The following is an 18,734-nucleotide window of genomic DNA, read 5'->3' as shown; positions in this document are numbered from 1 at the left end:
TATCTGCTGACAAAGAATTTCCTCACATTTTTTAATCTGAAATGCCTTTATTTTGCCTTTATTGTTGAAGAATGCTTTCTTGCATATAGAACTCTGGATTGAGTGGGGTTTTGGTGGGGGAGAGTGGGGAGAGGACCTGTCAAAGTCTTTTTCAACTGTCTTCTGACATCCATGGTTTCTGATCAGAGATCAGCCATGATTTGTGTAATTTTCCTGTATGTAATATCCCTTTTTTTTTTTTTTTACTGATTTTAAGATCACTTTTTACTTTAATTTTTAGCATTTCAACTAAGATATGCCTAGGTTTTCTTTGTATATATTTTGCTTGGGGCTCACTGAGCTTCTTAAACCTGTAGTTTATTTTCACCAAATTGTGAAATTCTCAGCCATTATTTCTTTGAATATTTTTTGCCCTATTTTCTCTCTCATTCTCTTGTAGGACTCCTATTATAATCACTTAGACCACTTGGTATTGCCTCACAAGTCACTGAGCTTTTGTTCATTTCAATCTATTTTTGCTCTGTACTTCATTTTGATGATTGCAAATGGTTTCTCTTCAGTTTTGCTCATCATTTTTTCTTTAATGTCCAGTCTACTGCTAAGTTTATCCATATAGTGAATTTTTAATCTTAGATATTATCCTTTTGGGTTCTAGAATTTGTGCATGGTTATTTTTTACAGATTACCTTCTTCTGCTCAATAGTCCAGATGTCAGATGTTGAGGACTATGGTAGTAGGGATGAAGAAGAAACAGATTTAAGAAACAATGTAAATATAAAACCCAGTAAGAGATTAAGAAAACAGAAAGGATAGATATGTAAGGTGAAACATGATAAGATCTTAAATTTTATGGGCATAGATCTTCAATCAAAGTGTTTACCAAGGCACTCTATTTTAAGTAACACAAAATACTTTCTTTGGCTTAAATACAGCATATCCAAACCAATAAATGGTTTGCATAATTCAGTCTAGATCAGTTTGCATGTATTCACAGGCAGCTTGTTTTGAGCTGGCATCCTAGAATTCAGGATATCAGTATGACAATCTCAGGTCCTGGGGTTCTGTTTTTCTTTCAAAGAGTTGATTGATGTTTTTATGAGTATATAAAATAATCAGTTATTAGACTGGTATCCTCCTTCAGACTTATTTCAGGGAAATACTACAATGGACTGCCAGTGAAAAGATGGGAGTAGAGATAACAGTAACAGATAACATTCACTGAACACTTCCATGTGCCTGCAACTGTACAAAAACCTTTATTTAAATAATTTTATTTTACCTTAATAATAACATGTGAAATTAGTACTGTAATTATGTCCATTTTAAGGGGGGTGGGGAGAATGTGGCATAGTAAGTAATTGGTAGATCTGAAATTCAAGGTGTGGTCATTTGACTCCCAAAGTAACTCCACAGCTCCTTGTTTAACCACTGTGTTAGAAAGCAGAGATTTAGTCCAGAGAGAGCATGGGCAGGAGTCCAAAATAAGTTGCTTGAATCAAAAGTCAGGTTAGTTTACTCATTAAAATGGCAAGCAGCAAAAAATCTGAGCTGAGTAAATGCATTGGGCCTCCATGTGCAGGTCTGAGATTAAAGGGATTAGAATTGGCACATAATTACTAGGGCAAGTAGGGCAGACACTTTTGGTGACACAGCCATTTTCTACCTTTTTATCCCTGGCAGAGTCCCAGTTTGTATGTGTATTTTTCCCAGCAGTCATGTGCTTGGGGAATAGCCTAAGTCAATCATGGTGATTCCACTCTCCTTACCAGTGAATTAGCCATGATTATGTGAGCCAATTCTGTCCAATGAAAAGTAAGTTCTGTCCAGTGAAAGTCTGTTTTGGGATGGGGATGGAGGGATACAAGGAAAATCTTCCTCCTTCACGAAAAGTGACATAGAAGGAAGTTATCACATGTATTCTACCTCTAATGAGGTTGCATGAGCATGCGACGCCTAGAAATGTAGCAGCCATCCTAGGAACATGAATATAGCCTACACACCAAGCCAACATGCCGAGATTGGCAGAGCATAAAGGATGGAAGGAACCCAGCTCCTTGATGACTCCTCTGAGCCATATAATTAATAAACACTGCACTATCTTTACGTGCTATAATAGATTTTCTTCATTATTTAAGCCACCAATAAACACTGTTACTTGATGCTGAAAACATCCTAACTGATATTGAGTCCCTTGTTGGCTTATATCAGGGGTTGACAAATTTTCTCTGTAAAATGGCCAGATAATACTTTCTCCTTTGCAGGCCATATGGTTTCTGTCACAAATACTCAACATTATTGTTATAGCATGAAAGCTGCTATAAACATAATGTAAACGAGTGTGTGGCTGTATTCCAATTAAACGTTATTTATGAAAACAGGGGGCTAGTTCGGTCCATGGACCGTAGTTGGCCAACCTGACTTAGATGAATTCATGTGAACTTAGGTCTGTTGAGATACAATCTTTTTGGCCAGCCCTAGGTTGGACAGATTTGGGGGTACACATAACAGTTTCTGTCACACGACTCTTATTCAGCCAACTGACCCATGAATGCTGCAGAGCACTCAGGACCAGCAGTACTCCATGTATTCAGTCTATAAGAATGTTCTGTCTTCTACTTAGTACTTCCCTTTTAACAAGGGTGAAGATGACTACATATTATTTGATATAGTAGTCATAAAACAATTGCCTTTCCTATATGTTTGCCAAGAGATTAGAGAATAATCTGACATAAATAAATACTTGTTCCTTATATAAATAATAGATAAATAGATTAAAAGACATGGATGAATGAACAAAAAAGTGAGCAGAGATTGAATTGATAAAAGTCTTAAGGTAAAGTTGTGTGATTAAGCAAAAGGAAGAAAATTTAAGGGGAAGGAAAAGCAGAACACATTAACAAATTTGGCAGAGTAAGAGTCTCCAAATATGTCTACGTCTTAATCCCCCAAACCTGTGAATTTGTCCCCTTATGTGGCAAAAGGGACTTTGCAGAAGGGACGAAGTTATGGACTTTGAGCTGGGAAGAGTATCCTGTTTTATCCAGGTGGGCCCAATCTAATTGCATGAGTCCTTAAGCAGAAAATCCCTCCCAGCTGCACAAAGAGACATGATGATGGAAGAAGTGTCAAAGAGGTGGGATGCTGCTGGCTTTGAAGGTAAAGGAAGGGGGCCATGAGTCAAGGAATGTGGGCAGCCTCTAGAATCTGGGAAAGGCAAGGAAAGGGACTCTCCCCAGAGCCTCCAGAAAAGACCACCACTCTGCCAACACCTCAGTTTTCACCCACTGAGACCTGTGTTGGACCTCTGACCCACAGAACTATAAGAGAAAAATTTATTTTGTTTTAAGCCACCAAGTTTGTAGTAATTTGTTATAGCAACAGTAGAAACTAATACAACTAATTAACTGTATAATATCTCTAATTCGAAGCAGTTTCTTGGAGATATGCTATTTCTATTTCCATTATTCCTTCTGTATTCTTCTACAACTCTATTCCCTACCCATTGGAGGAGGTCACAGAGAGAACGTGACTGCCAGTTGAGCCAGGAACTGGACCCAGGCAATCAGAGGCTCCTCACCCCTCCCCTGTCCTTGGAACGTGCATTCTGCCCACCATTCCCAAAGTGGCAGCTGTTTTCAAGGATGCATCCTTGAGAGAGCAATGTGTTATTGACACCATCTGGGTGGTATATGTGATTGAACCTTGTTAAGGATGCCATATAAATTTTTAAGGTTCTGGCGGGCAGGTGCAAAGATCTGCTCATCTTGTGGTCGCCCAAGACAAGCTTCATATGTAAGTTCCCTTGCTGATTAAACCTGCTACCTACCAATCTGGAGTGACCTGCCTCTTTCTTTGCTCTCTCCTGGCCCTCTGTGTATAGGGGCCAGATTCAGATTTAACTCAGGGAATGCCCAGGTTTGTGAACCAACACTTCCCCCTCTCACATATATATACTTTAGTTCTACATTTAAACAATATTGTCCTCTATTTTAATAATATCAGGACTAAATTTTTTTTTAAATCCAAACAACATGATGGTTTCATAGTGACAGACCTGACAAGCCAGGCATAAGGCCCAAATAGCCACTATAAAGTGACCAAGAGAGAAGGGCTCTCGTACTGATCCACTGTAATTGGCTAGCATGGATCCCACTTGTGCTACCGGGGATAGAATATGTTTCAGTATCAGTGGATCTGATACTCATAGAGGCATTATGGTAGCCTTCATGTGTAGTTTCCTACCTGTGCTTTACTCGTCTGTGTAAAATTACAGGTGAAACATAATTTTCACTCACCTCTTGCCATTTCTCAAAGATATCATATGTTTTAACTAACAAAAGTATTCCACAAAGAGAAACTGCCAGACCAATGTTAACTAATAATAATAATAAACCTATAAAACCATGTAGGACTCATGTTGCTTCTTTCATGCTCTTGTTCTCTCTCTTCAGCTGCCGTAAACAGAGACTGATACATGGTGCCAGCTTAGTCACTCACACCAAGGGCTCACTCTCCACAAGGACTTAGGTCAGAGTGACTAACTCAAGAGCAGTGGGCTCCCCAGCCTTCACTTTCATGTCTCTATACTCTGGGCAGTCAGGCTGGATCAGGATGGGCACTTCTGAAAATGCTGAAGGCTTGGCCATGGTGGCATTCCTCTTTCTGGCCATCTGGGCCGTGTCACTGCTCCATGTATCTATGTATCTTTTAAGCACTGTCCCAAGTCACTGTCCATTACTTGAAGTTGGTTTCAGGGAACACTGTGCACAAAAGACAGATCATTAGCCTCAGCAGAAGACACTGCTTCTCCAAAGCAGTGGCATTCCCAAATAACCTGACTTTGTATGTTGCTAGTTCAACTCTCCTATTCTTCCAGCAAGTTATTTTGCTATAAACTGCCTTGCAGCATGAACAAAAGGCAAATCCTTTGTTGTTGTTTATAACACATATCAAGCCAATTTTTTTGATCTGTAAGATGGACTAGTGGCTAACTTTCACTGCTTACACTGAACACCCGCTAAGGTAACTTTTAAACTTCAGTCTCTTCCCAAGAGTTTGCCTAGTAATAGATAAAATGTAAATTCATAATGTTACCAAATATTAATCAATAATACTCCAGCTTCTAGGGCACCCTCAGGCTTCCCTTACCTATTTCAGTGCCAGTTTTCAGACTGCTTCCCAAGATGCAAAAACAGCAATTTGACACTAGTCAAAGATTTCTTTAAAAGTCATATTAAGGAAGAGAACAGGTTCCTGGCTTTCCCAGGAAAGACAGTATGTGGCATTTACTAGTTTTCTAAGATAAGCTTTGCTTTCAGATTAGAGGTCTTAGGAGGCTTAGACAATAGATTCTAGAATCTGGTCTGGTATGATTTCTCCAGTTTGCAGGTTCTACTAAATTGGTCAGGGAAAGCCCCAGAAGCTCTTTTATTGTGGACTAACATCGGGTCACCTAGATGAAAAAGGAGATTTTTTCTCACAGACTGCACAGCTCAATTCCAGAAAGATGAAGGTTCAGACTATATTGGTGTTTATATTGAATTAAAGAAAACAGGATAGTAATAACCTAGATGTTACTTATTTTCTGGACCTGATGAATTATTGTAAAATTCAACTTTTGTGGCTCCAATAGTTTTTTTGATGTACTAAGCAAAAATAATTTTTTCTCTAAATACCAAAAGATTATAGACAAATTGTCATTAAAAAAAGATGCAAGCTATTGTATTAATACAGAAAACTGTCACTCTTACCCTTATATAATGCTTGGTTACCTAAGTCTTAATTTGAAAAAATAAATAAATAAAAATAATGAGCAGTAACATCAGCTACTTGCTACAAAATACATTCCAGTCCCTTCACAATTGTTAACACATGCAAATAAACGGGCAGTGATTTGGATTCACCCACAGGGCAGCTGCAAAAGATCCCGTAGGTTTGTATCTCAAGGACTGGGTTTGACAGTTCAATGAGCTTTCCTACCTCAGGTCTCCTAGTAGTAAAAATTCAGATTTAAATTGTACAGAATGGCTCATACAACTCTGGAGGCATTTATGATTAAGATGTATTATATTTATGTTGAATTTATAAAACGCTCTCCATATGTTATTGTCCTTTTGCAACTGTTTAACCCTATATCGCCCTCTACAATAAAAGGTGGCTGATTGCAAGCACAATCAAATTTAACGCTGTTTTGGAAAAAAAACTACGTTCTCTTATATAAGACCAACCCTGAATATAAGATCAGCCTTTATACTTCTAATGAGAATGTACCAAAATCATTTATGACCAAGTTTTATATATATATATATATATATATATATATATATATATAAAACTTTTAGGGATATAGATGAAATTGTCAAATATTTACTTATTTCATTTATTAATTTAGTTATACTTTCATACTTAAATTGTCTATATTAAATATGTTACTTGGGACTGTTGCTTCATCTATTTATGCAAAATATCACATATTTTACAAAATTTTTTTTTTTTTTTCGGTATGCGGGCCTCTCACTGTTGTGGCCTCTCCCGTCGCGGAGCACAGGCTCCGGACGCGCAAGCTCAGCGGCCATGGCTCACGGGCCCAGCCGCTCCGCGGCATGTGGGATCTTCCCGGACCGGGGCACGAACCCGTGTCCCCTGCATCGGCAGGTGGACCCTCAACCACTGCACCACCAGGGAAGCCCACAAAATAATTTTATTTAAACTTTTCACATGCGTCTTTAATTAACATCAGTTTATTGGTCATCACCAGGGCCAGGGCCTGAGTCATCTGACCCAGCTCTCCAGTGAGCTCTCTCCATTTGCTTCTGCCTGGGTCTGTGAGATACAGGCCTATTTCAATCCACATAAAATGCTGATACTCGCTGTTTTATCCAAAACACCTATTCACAACACTGAAACCGATTTTTTCCCCTGTGGGTGTATATTCTTGATTTCCATGCTCAATTGCTGTGATTTATGTAATAATATCCAACACTTGCACTTTTAATGTTTCATGAAATTATTACTAAATCTGTGTTAAATTTCTTTGTCCTCTTTTGGAACAACTGATTGAGGGAGTTTCAGGCTAACATGCGTCTTCCACAAATAATCACTTGTGTCCAAAGTAAAATTACTGAGAAAACACCACAAAAGATGAGAGACTTTGCAAGGACTTGATTATAAAGTCTCTTTCTCTCTCTCTCCCTCCCTCCCTCCCTCCCTCCCTCCTTTCATGTGTGTAAAACATCTTATCTTTTTTCTATGTATATATAGTAACATCATCAGTTTTTCAAAACTAATTTACAGTCCTTTAGTATATTCAGTTTTTCTTATGTCCCACTTACTGGTAGGGCATAAATGGCAAGCCAGAATTTTTATCAGGGACTTAATACACTGCACATTCAGGTGAATAAAGAAAAAATACTGCATTCAGCTCTGGATTCAGCTTGTTAACAAGTGGAGAGGACTAATGAAAACCACAGATAATCCTCAAACCTCATTTCAGCCATTAGTTTCAATCTTGTCCCCTGCTCCTTCTTTGACCAGAATTGCTGACAAGGAGTAAAGTGGGGCTGACTAGGACTTCTTGTCCTACATACTTCTGGTGGAAGTGCTAATGAACAGCAGAATGGCCACAAGGCAGCTCACCCAAAGGAGAGAAGAGGCAAGAGAGTCAGGGAGTCCTCCAGCTAAATGATAAACCACTGATAATGCCAGCTTAATCTCCACTTCTGTCACCTATCCAGAGGCAGCAATCCTATCATTCTACTCATAAATACTAAATTATTAGAAAGACTTGGCATAAATGATGGAGTTCAACTATTTTGTATTCAATTATGATTGTTTGCATTGAAAGGTTTAGTTTAATATGAGTCTTCTAGCAGAACGTATAGCAAGGTGCGTATGAATTGTTCATTTACATTACCAATTAACAGCACAGTAGAATGATCTGCTAACCAAAGACATTTTGTTCCTGCTGAAACTGTCTGAGCTGGCATAGATTTAATATCCTATCAAGCTTGCCTTACAATTATTTGGAGGATATGCTGTATCCCATCTGTGTTTATTAAATATATATGGTGCCTACATTACCAGGATTTATAGAAGACATCAAGAGATAAGAATTAAAGACTGTAACATATCCATTCATATTACAGTGCTTCAACATATTTCAGCATAATTATGAAATTTATTAAGCAACTGAGAAAATATAGAGGTACAGATAAAGTTTGACTTTTCTTATTTCAAAATAAATCCAAGTTCCACACAATTCCATTCCTATCCCCGTTAAAGTATTCTTAACCCCAAATTTAAATTTCCTCTAACACAGGATTCCAGGCTTCAAAAACCCTCAAATACACTGAAAAGTTTTCTTTCAATGACCAAGAGCTTGTTGAGAATATGGATAATGCCAGGAGTATGTAAACCCCCAAAACAACATCACTCAGTGAGCTCATGGAAAATCAAAAGTGAAACTGATTAGAAACAGGCAAAGTATAAAAGAAACCAACCAATTTAGTTTCATTACTCAAGCTGAGTGAAATGCAAAACATAAACAATGTAAGGAGATGCATGTCCTCTGTATTTTAGCAATTCTTAAATTTTTAATGATTCTGGGTTTTGTGGTAGCTTGGGAGAAATGTTTTCATGTAAGATTCATCTTGACAAGGATGTCTATAGCAATGGTACTGCTTAGAATAGTCCAATTAAAATTTTCACATTTGGTAAGTTTGCATTATATAAAAAGTACACAATGGAATACGGATCATTATCACTTTTCTTTCTTGAAATCAAAGTACTGAATGTTGCTTGGCACCAAAATTGCCCCTCTGACCTCTGAAAAAGCCTAAAACTTCTGAATATCAACCAACTTAATTAAGTCCACATGGGGAAACAGGAACCTTGGGTACTTCTTACTTCTTAAAAGAAAATATATTGATTATAATCCACATATGTTAGCTTCTATTATTTTTATCTTTGTCCAACTATTTTTAACTATGTATTTGTTTTTATTGTCACCCCCTCCAGATTGTACATTGCATAAGTTGAAGGACTATGTCTGTTTTTAATTTTTTTCACTATTATAGACCCAAATGCCTAGATTTCATGGTTAAAATATGGCAGAAAACTAAACTAGTGCTAGCCTTGACTTATCTAAATAGTTGTATCCGTTCCTCACATCTCTTGGCCAAATCAGCCTAGCAGCTGATTCACTAATGATATACTTGATCTCCAACAATGCCATCATTGGCACAATTCCCTTTAGAGTCTAACGCCTCCTTCTCTCTATCACGCAGCCCAGGATTCCTGGAAAGGGGGACCCATGTAGGATAGGCCATGTAAAAAAGTCAGTAATTTTGCATATAAGCCATGCACAAGAGTCAAAGGTGGAGGGGGCCTTTGAGGTAGCTGCCCTCCAAAGCAGTTCCTGGGTATCACGTTACCACTGCCACCAGTTCTCTACAAATAACCTCCCCATTACAAAATAAAACGATAATTGGGGGTAAATCAATTTCACCATCTCATTTCACACATGAGTAATTTAAGTCAGGAAGAAATCTGGAGAACTTTCTTCACAACACTAAAGACCATCCATGACACCCATGACCTGTGAGTCTCAGACCACTGTTCAACTCACAGAGGACATTTCTGGAAAATCTTAATCATTTCTGTCCCTCCTGCCTACAGTTATCCTTTAGCTCAAGGAATTCACAAAACTTCATGGAACTGCTAAAGATCCAGCAGTAATAAGTAACAAAAGTATTTTGATCAGTTAGTGAACAGAAAATTCCACTTAACAGGGTGTTTTAATGATAAATGCTGTGTTCAGACAGTGCTTTAACACACTGTGGGCATGGAATAACTCTTCAACTGTGACTTCCACTCCTCTCTGTCCCCCAGAACCTACTGCCAGGCCAGACACAGCACTGATTGGTGATAAACAGTATTGTAAGAAAGAACAAAAGTTGAAATAGAATGTCTTTGGAGACTGCATCTAGATTTTTTCTCCACTTTATGACTAAATTAGCATACTTTTATCAGATAGCTATGAATAATACAACAAATATATAGTAATTATGGTTTCAAAAATATCTTGCATGTCATATTAAAACTCACAAAGTTCAAGGCTTACCATAAAGATGTTGTCTGAAAAAGAAAAATTAGATGACATAGATAAAAACCGTTTAAAACTTTATGTTGTTACCCTTTGAAACCCTCCTATCTCCTCTTAAAATAGTATTTAATGATACTTAAAGCCAGAGATTTTTGCTTTAACTGCTACTTTATAGGCTGCCTTCGTGTTAAATAGCATACTTTAAGGATGATGTAACAATTGGATTTTGACTCCACTTATGGGGTCAGCCTCAGACTAGAAACTGGTTTTCCTCTGGGGAGGGAGGCTCCAACACGCCTCTAACTTTGTACAGACTTCATTGTAATCTACTTCAAGGAGCCACATTGTCTGGCAAAAGTTGAAGGAAATGTCTGTGTCTGGCTTCATTATCACCCTACCTCCGGTAGGGGTGTTTAAAAAGTGGACTCCCGAAATTGGGGTTGTGGTGATACTTGGGTCACAGCCCACTGATAAAATATCATCAGTTTGCTTCCTCCTTCTTTCTAACCTGGGAGGGTGTCATCTAAGAAGGTTCTGGGGGGAAAATAACACATATGGAGGGAAAGTTGTTGCATAAAGTAGGTCCCAGGCTCTGCAGGGAAATATTGAACTGAATATCAAATGACATGGTGTGGGACAGTGTGGATTAGCACTCTTTGAGGTCCCCAGATTTCAGTCAGTTGGGATAAAGGGTGTCAAGTTAGCACCAGTCAGACCAAAGCAGAGTATAAGATAGAGATGGTAGTTTCTTGGGGAAAAGAAACAGAACGTGTAAAAATTCTCAGGTACAATTTTAATCGTAAAAAAAAGAGAGAAGAAAAAAAAAAACCTTAATATTTACCAGAAAAATGATTTAAAATTCAAGCAACACATATTTGCCAGTGTGCACATGTTTCTCACATGTGGCGAAACAGCAACATATCTGTTCAATAAAACATTCACAATATTAAATTGTGGGGTTTTCCTGTTTTTAATTCAAAGGAATTATGTTAAACTTCTAGGGTTACCAAAACAAAAGACCACAGAATGGGTGGCTTAAACAACAGAAATCTGTTTCTCACAGTTCTGGAGGCTGGAAGTCCAAGATCAAGGCATTGGCAGATTTGGTTTCTCCTAAGCCCTCTCTCCTTGGTTAGTAGGTTGCTGCCTTCCCACTATGGCCTTACATGGCCTCTTCTCTGTGCTCAAGCCCCTGGTGTCTCTTCCTCTTCTTATAAGGACACCAGTTATATTGGATTAGGACCCCACCCTAACTGCCTCATTTTAACTTAATCACATCTTTAAAGACCTTATCTCCAAAAAGGGTTACATTCTGAGGTTCTGGAAGTTGAGATTTCAACACACAATTTTTTTTGGGGGGGTGTGGGGGTGTGGGGGACACAGTTCAGTGCATAACAAAAACGTTTAGGACAAAGTATAAATTCCAGCTTTAAACTAAGATCCTCTTTCATAGTTACCCAGGACACTAAAATGGATTAGTTTCTAACATTCATTCAGCAAATGTTTATTAAGCATCTACTATTCAAAAGGCATGCCAACCAGGTTCTATGCTGGATATAAAATGAGTAACAACAAACAGTCCCTTGTTATGTAAATGTTTATAACCTATTATAACTAGGGGACACCTATCCCAAACACATGAAGTTCTGTGATCAGCCTAATGAGCCTGTGTCATATTCATCAAAGGCTTTCTCCAGGTCATAAATGCTGCTCAAATATTAGGAAGAAAGAATAGTTTTCCAATTAAGTATTTTGTAGTTCATAAAAGAAACTCTTTATGAACTATAAAAGTAGCTCACTCTTTTAGGAAACTTTGCCCTATTTCACCATTTTGCCTAGAGTTGGATATTTATTCATACATTTATGTATTCTTTTTGTCCAACATTTATTGCATGACTACTGTGTTCCAGGCACTGGACTTTTTATTGATGCCGATGCTGTAAGTAACAATTAAATAAAATCCAAATACAGAGTAGCGTCACCGCCCTAAAAATCCTCTGTGCTCTGCCTATTCATCCCTCTCTCCCCGCAACCCCTGATCCTTTTACTATCTCCACAGTTTTGTCATTTTCCAGAATGTCATGTAATTGGAATCATACTGTATCTAGCTTTTATAGATTACCCTCTTTAACTTAGTAATATGCATTTAAGTTTCCTCTTTTTTTTTTTTTTCCATTGCTTAATGGCCCATTTCTTTTTATCACTGAATAATAGTCCATTGTCTGGATGTACCACAGAATCTTTATCTACTAAAGATAGTTAGTACTATCTAACTACTAAAGGACATCTTGGTTGCTTCCAAGTTTGGGCAATTATTAATAAAGCTGCTATAAACATCTCTGTGCAGGTTTTTGTGCAAATATAAGTTCAATTCTCCTGGGTAAATACCAAGGAGTCCGAATGATGGATCATACAGTAAGAGTATATTTAATTTTGTAAGAAATTACCAAATTATCTCCCAAAGTGGCTTACCATTTTGCATTCCCACCAGCAATATATGAGAGTCCCTGTGGTTCCACATCCTCACCAGCATCTGGCGTTATTAGTGTTTTGGATTTGGGCCATTCTAATAGGTGTGTAAAGGTATTTTATTGTTGTTTTAATCTGCAATTCCCTAATGACATATGATGTTGAGCATCTTTTTATATGCTTTTTGTCTATGTGTATATCTTCTTTGGTGAAGTGTCTTTTCAGGTATTTTGCCCATTTTTAAATCAGGTTGTTCATTTTCTTATTGCGAGTTTTAGTGTTCTTTGTATATTTTTAGATAACAGTTCTTTAACACCTATGTCTTTTGCAAATATTTTCTCCCAGTCTGTGGCTTGTCTTCTTATTCCCTTGACAGCATCTTTTGCAGGACAGAAGTTTTTAATTTTAATGAAGTTCAGCTTATCAATTATTTCTTTCATGAATTGTGTCTATATATATCTAAAAACTTGCACCATGCCCAGTGTCATCTACATTTTCCCCTATTATCTTCTAGGAGTTTTATAGTTTTGCATTTTACTCTTAGATCTATAAACCATTTTGAGTTAATTTTCTGAAGGGTGTAAGATCTGTATTTAGATTATTTTTTTGCATGTGGATATCCAGTTGTTCCAGTGCCATTTGTTGAAAAGACTGTCTTTGCTCCATTGTATTGCCTTTACTCTTTCGTCAGATCAGTTTACTACATTTGTGTGAGTCTGTTTCTGGGCTTTCTTTTCTGCTCCATTGATTTGTCTATTTTTTTCATCAGTACCATACTCTCTTGATTACTGTAGCTTTACAGCAAGTATTGGAGTTGAGCAGTGTCAGTTCTCTGACTTTGTTCATCTTCAATATTTTGTTGGCTATTCTGGGCCTTTTGACTCTCAGTACAAACTTTAGAATCAGTTTGTCAATATCCACAAAATAACTTGCTAGGATTTTTATTGGGATTGCATTGAATCTATACATCAAGTTTGGAAGAACTGATATTTTGACAATACTGAGTCTTCCTGTCCATGAACGTGGAATATCTCTCTATTTACTTAGTTCTTTGGTTGCTTTCATCACAGTTTTATAGTTTTTCTCATATAGATCTTACACATGTTTTGTTAAGTTTATGTTATTTTTTGGATTGACAATGCAAATGGTATTGGGTTTTTATCTTCCAATTCCACTTGTTTATCATTGGTATATAGAAACTCCAGAGATTTCCTGGCGTTTTCTCTCAGTCCCCTAGCCCTGTCCCCTGGCATATGGGCTCACATGTCTGTGTTTTATGAAATGGAGGAGAATCTTATTCTGTTCTGACCCTTATCAACTACATGAAACTTTATACTACAAAAAAGACACAGTACACAGGGAAAGTGTAAAAACCATTATAAACCTTGGTGAGTTTCTAATATATAAAACTTCTGTATTTTAGCAGAGGTTAGAAAGATTGATGCAAGTGTGTTGCTGTCACTTATTCATTTTCAAAATACTGTCTGCTCTCAAAAATAAATAAATCAATGTATACAAGCTTTCAACACAATGTTTCATTGTGTGATTTGTTAAGTCTTGGGAAGGACTTGAATGTGAAATGATGGCAAAAACAACTTATTTCTGTTGCTTATAATTTAAGCTCTCATTCACTATGAAAATATAAATATTTTCAGAAAGAGGAGGACATCAAGGCAGGGACAAGCCAGCTACAAACTGGTCACAGCATTTTTTAAAGATACCTTTAAAAGCTATCAGAGACACTTCTCCTTCCAAAAAGATGGAATAGAGATCATTTCCCCTATTTCTTCTGTTGCTTACAACTAAAACCTTTAGACAACATATTTCTAAAAGAAGAAGGAGACAGACTTGTAAGGGATGTAGGACTCAAGAAACAACATATTAGTTAGTTACCTGAGTTTTTCTTTGGCCTCATATATCTGATTCTAGGAGCTAAAGAAGCTGGAAAGCTGCAAATGTCAACTGGCCCAAACAAACAAACAAAAAATCTCCAACAAAGCCTGCTCTCTCCAGAAAAAGGACCAGGAATGGGGAAGCCTAGCAAGATAGAAAATTTTCACAAATGTTTTACTCCAGCCCAACACCACGGGAAAAAACTGTGGCCTCACCCCTAACCACACTGGCAAAGACTGAGTGGGCAGCCTAGACTTCTACCCTGCCAGGCTGCCACCACCTGCCAGGATGGTATCAGAGAAGATCATGTAAAGAGTCAGACTTTTATCATCACTGAACAGATATGAGGCCCGCCCAATGGATATCATGTGGGCACCCAGAAACTACACCCACCCCCATCCAGCGGTAAAGAACTGCATATCCCCCACCCTTCTGAAGTAGAGCCAGAGGAAGTTTAGTGAAGAATAAGGACTTTTACACCAAACAGCTGTAACAAGACCACTTCCCAGTGGTATCAGTGGAGGACTAATTAGTGAGGAGCTGGAAATCTCACTCCTACCCCGCAATAATGAGGAGCCTCTCCCCAACTTGTGTGTCAACAGAAGCTGAGTGAGGAACATGGACTTCTGTTCCCATTTGCCAGTAGCAGGGCAAAACTTACACTTTCTATGTCATAGTGGAAATTAAAGAAGCAAACTAAAACAGAAGGTGTAAATCAGATTCACAGTGTTATAACATACTATCCAAAATATCCAGGTTTAATAATTTTTTTGTTTGTTTGTTTTTTGTTTTTGTGGTACGCGGGCCTCTCACTGTTGTGGCCTCTCCCGTTGCAGAGCACAGTCTCCAGACACGCAGGCTCAGTGGCCATGGCTCACGGGCCCAGCCACTCTGCGGAATGTGGGATCTTCCTGAACCGAGGCACGAACCTGTGTCCCTTGCATCAGCAGGCGGACTCCCAACCACTGTGCCACCAGGGAAGCCCAATAATTTTTAAAAATCAGTTACTAAGCAGCAGAAAAAATCAACTTCAGTAAAAAAAGACAACCAATAGTTGCAAACACAGAGATGACAGAAATATTAAAATTATCTGAGAAAAATGTTTGTCAGCCATCATAAAAATGCTTCAAAAAGAAATTAAAACACACTTGAAACAAATGAAAAAAAGAGAAAGCCTCAGCAAAGAAATAGAAACTCTCAGCAAAGGATATAAAATATAAACGAGAGCCAAATTAAAATGTTGAAACCAAAAAAAAAAAAATTAAAATTAAAAACTCAGTGAATGGGCTTAACAGCAGAATAGAAGGGACAGAGGAAAGAATCAGTGAACTTGAAAGTAGAATGATAGATATTACCCAATCTGAACAATAGAGAAAAAAATAGACTGAAAAAAATTAACTGAGCCGAAGCTACCTGTGGGACTATCACAAAAGATCTAACATTTTTGTCATTAGATCATAAAAAAGAGAGAATACAGAGGGCAGGCTGAAAAAGTATTTAAAGAAATAATGGCTGAAAGCTTCCTAAATTTTGCAAAACACATCAACCTGGAGATTCACAAAGCTGAGCAAACCCCAAACAGGAGATAAGCAAAGCAATACATGCCAAGACATATTGTGGTGAAACTCTGAAAACTAAAAACAAAAAAAAGTCTTGAGAGCAGCAAGAGAGAAACAACATTTTACCTATGGGACAAAACCATTTTAATGGGAACAGATTTCTCATCTGAAGCTATGGAAGTCATAAGGAATTGGCATGATGTTTATGAAAGAAAAAGAGTCTCAATCCATAATTCTATATCTGAATAAATTATCTTTCAGGATTAAAGAGGAAAAAAGGCATTCTCAGGCAAAAGAAAACTAAGAGAATTTGTCATCAGTACATTACCTTAAAAGATTGGCTAAAGAAAAGGAAATGATAAAAGAAGGAATCATGAAATATCAAAAAAAGAAGAAAGAACAATAAAAAGAGTAAATATATAGATAAATACATTTTCCTTCTCCTGAAGGAAATTCTAAATTATTCTTGATGGTTGAAGTAAAAAATTATAATCATATATGATATGGTTCTAAATGTATGTAGAAAAATATTTAAGGCAATTATATTATTAACGAAGAAGAGTAAAGAGACATAAAGGGAAGTAAGTTTCTACATGTTACTCAAACTGGTAAAATGTTGATACAAGTAGACTGTGATGAGTTATGTATATACAATATAATACCCAGAGCAACTGCTAAAAGAGCTATACCAAGAGATATTCTTAAAATACTATAGATAAATAAAAAAGAAATTCTAAAAAATGTTTAAGTGACCCACAGAAAGGCAAGAAATAAAAAAGAGAAACAAAATACAGAAATAACAGACCAAAAACAAAAAATAAGATATCTGACTTAAGCTCTAACACATCAAAAATTAAATTAAATATATATGACCCAAGTTTTAAAAACAGAGATTTTCATAATATATTATTAAAATTACCCAACTATATACTGTGTACAAGAGATGCACTTCAACTACAATGCTGTAGGCAGGTTGAAAGTTTAGGGATGGAAAAAAGATAGGTCATACAAATATTAATCAAAAGAAAGCAAGTGAGGCTATATTAATATCAGATAAAGTAGACTTCAGAGGAAAGAAAATTAGCACAGACATAGAAGGACATTACATAATAATAAGAATCAATTCACCAAGATGACATAACAATTCTAAAATACAAGCACCAAATAACAGCTACAAAATATGTGAAGCAAAACTTATAGAACTGTAAAGAAGAATAGACAAATCTATAGTTATAGTTAGAAATTTCCCCACTCTTCTCTCAACAATTGATAAAATAACCTTCTGACACACACACACAAATATATACACACTTACATACACACAAACAGATCCAGGCACAGGCATGCAAAGCCTGGTAGAGTCTAAGGTCAGGATAGGAGAAATAAGAGAAACCCTTCTGGCACTTTGACTCTTACAATGAATGCAAGCAGTGATCTCCTATGGCTGGAAGAGAGGTTAAAAAGCTCAAAAAGTTTCCCCATCTGATGTGTAGGTGTGTGAGACCTGCTAAAGAATAAGGGCAATGCAGGAGAACAAAGGAATATCCTTCAGGGACTCAAATCCAAAGCTCTGATAAAAGGAGTATATTGAACTTGCCCTCAAATCATTTGAAGACTGCTAAACTAAATCTAACTAAAAAACAATGTGGCCCAAACTCTACTCAAATAAAAATATATTGGCAGTGCTTGCATGACAGAAGAGGCTAACCTTTCTCTTGGCACAAATATTTATTCCATGCCTACATCTATCTTACACAGATATACAGCATTCAGTCAAAAACTTAACCATGCAAAGAAACAAAAAAATGTGACCCATCATTAAGAAAAGAAACAGTCAAAAGAATCAGACTCAGGGCTTCCCTGGTGGCGCAGTGGTTGAGAGTCCGCCTGCCAACGCAGGGGACGCGGGTTCGTGCCCTGGTCCGGGAAGATCCCACGTGCCACGGAGCGGCTGGGCCCGTGAGCCATGGCCGCTGGGCCTGCACATCCGGAGCCTGTGCTTCGCAATGGGAGAGGCCACAGCAGTGAGAGGCCCGTGTACTGCAAAAAAAAAAAAAAAAAAAAAAGGATCAGACTCAGATATGGCCCAGATGTTAGAAAAATCAGAAAGAGATTTTTAAATAAATACGATAAATATGTTAAAGGAATTATGAGTGAATGGCACAAGTGAGCAAACAGAAAATTTCATCAGTGAGATGTAAACTATATAAAAGATCCAAGTGAAAATTCTAGAACTAAAAAAGATATTAACAGAGCCTATCAGAATTATTTTCATTCATTCTTATCAACAGACAAGACACAGAGGAGGAAAAAAATAAGTGAACCTAAAGTCATTCTCATAAAAATTATTCAAACTGCAAAGCAAAGAGAAAGAAAATGAAAAAGATACAGCATCTGAAATCTGTGGAACAATATCAAATGAGCTGATGTATGCATAATTGGAATTCCATATAAAGAAGAGAGAGAAAATGAGGCAAAAAAATATGTGAAGAGATAATAATTGAGAATATTGCAAAATTGATAAAAACTATCACCCACAATTGCAAGAAGCACAGTTCCTGTATTTACCCAAAGCAGGATTAATACAAAGAAAACCGTACCTATACACATCATAGTCAAAGTGCTGAAAGCCAAATATAATCTTGAAAGCAGCCTGAGGGGGGGAAAAAATCACACTTTATGCACCAATGAACAACAGTAAGAATGAAGTA

The sequence above is a fragment of the Globicephala melas genome, chromosome 2, assembly GCF_963455315.2.
Source record: "Globicephala melas chromosome 2, mGloMel1.2, whole genome shotgun sequence".
Taxonomy (NCBI): Eukaryota; Metazoa; Chordata; class Mammalia; order Artiodactyla; family Delphinidae; genus Globicephala; species Globicephala melas.
Note: the sequence above shows the minus strand (reverse complement) of the source record.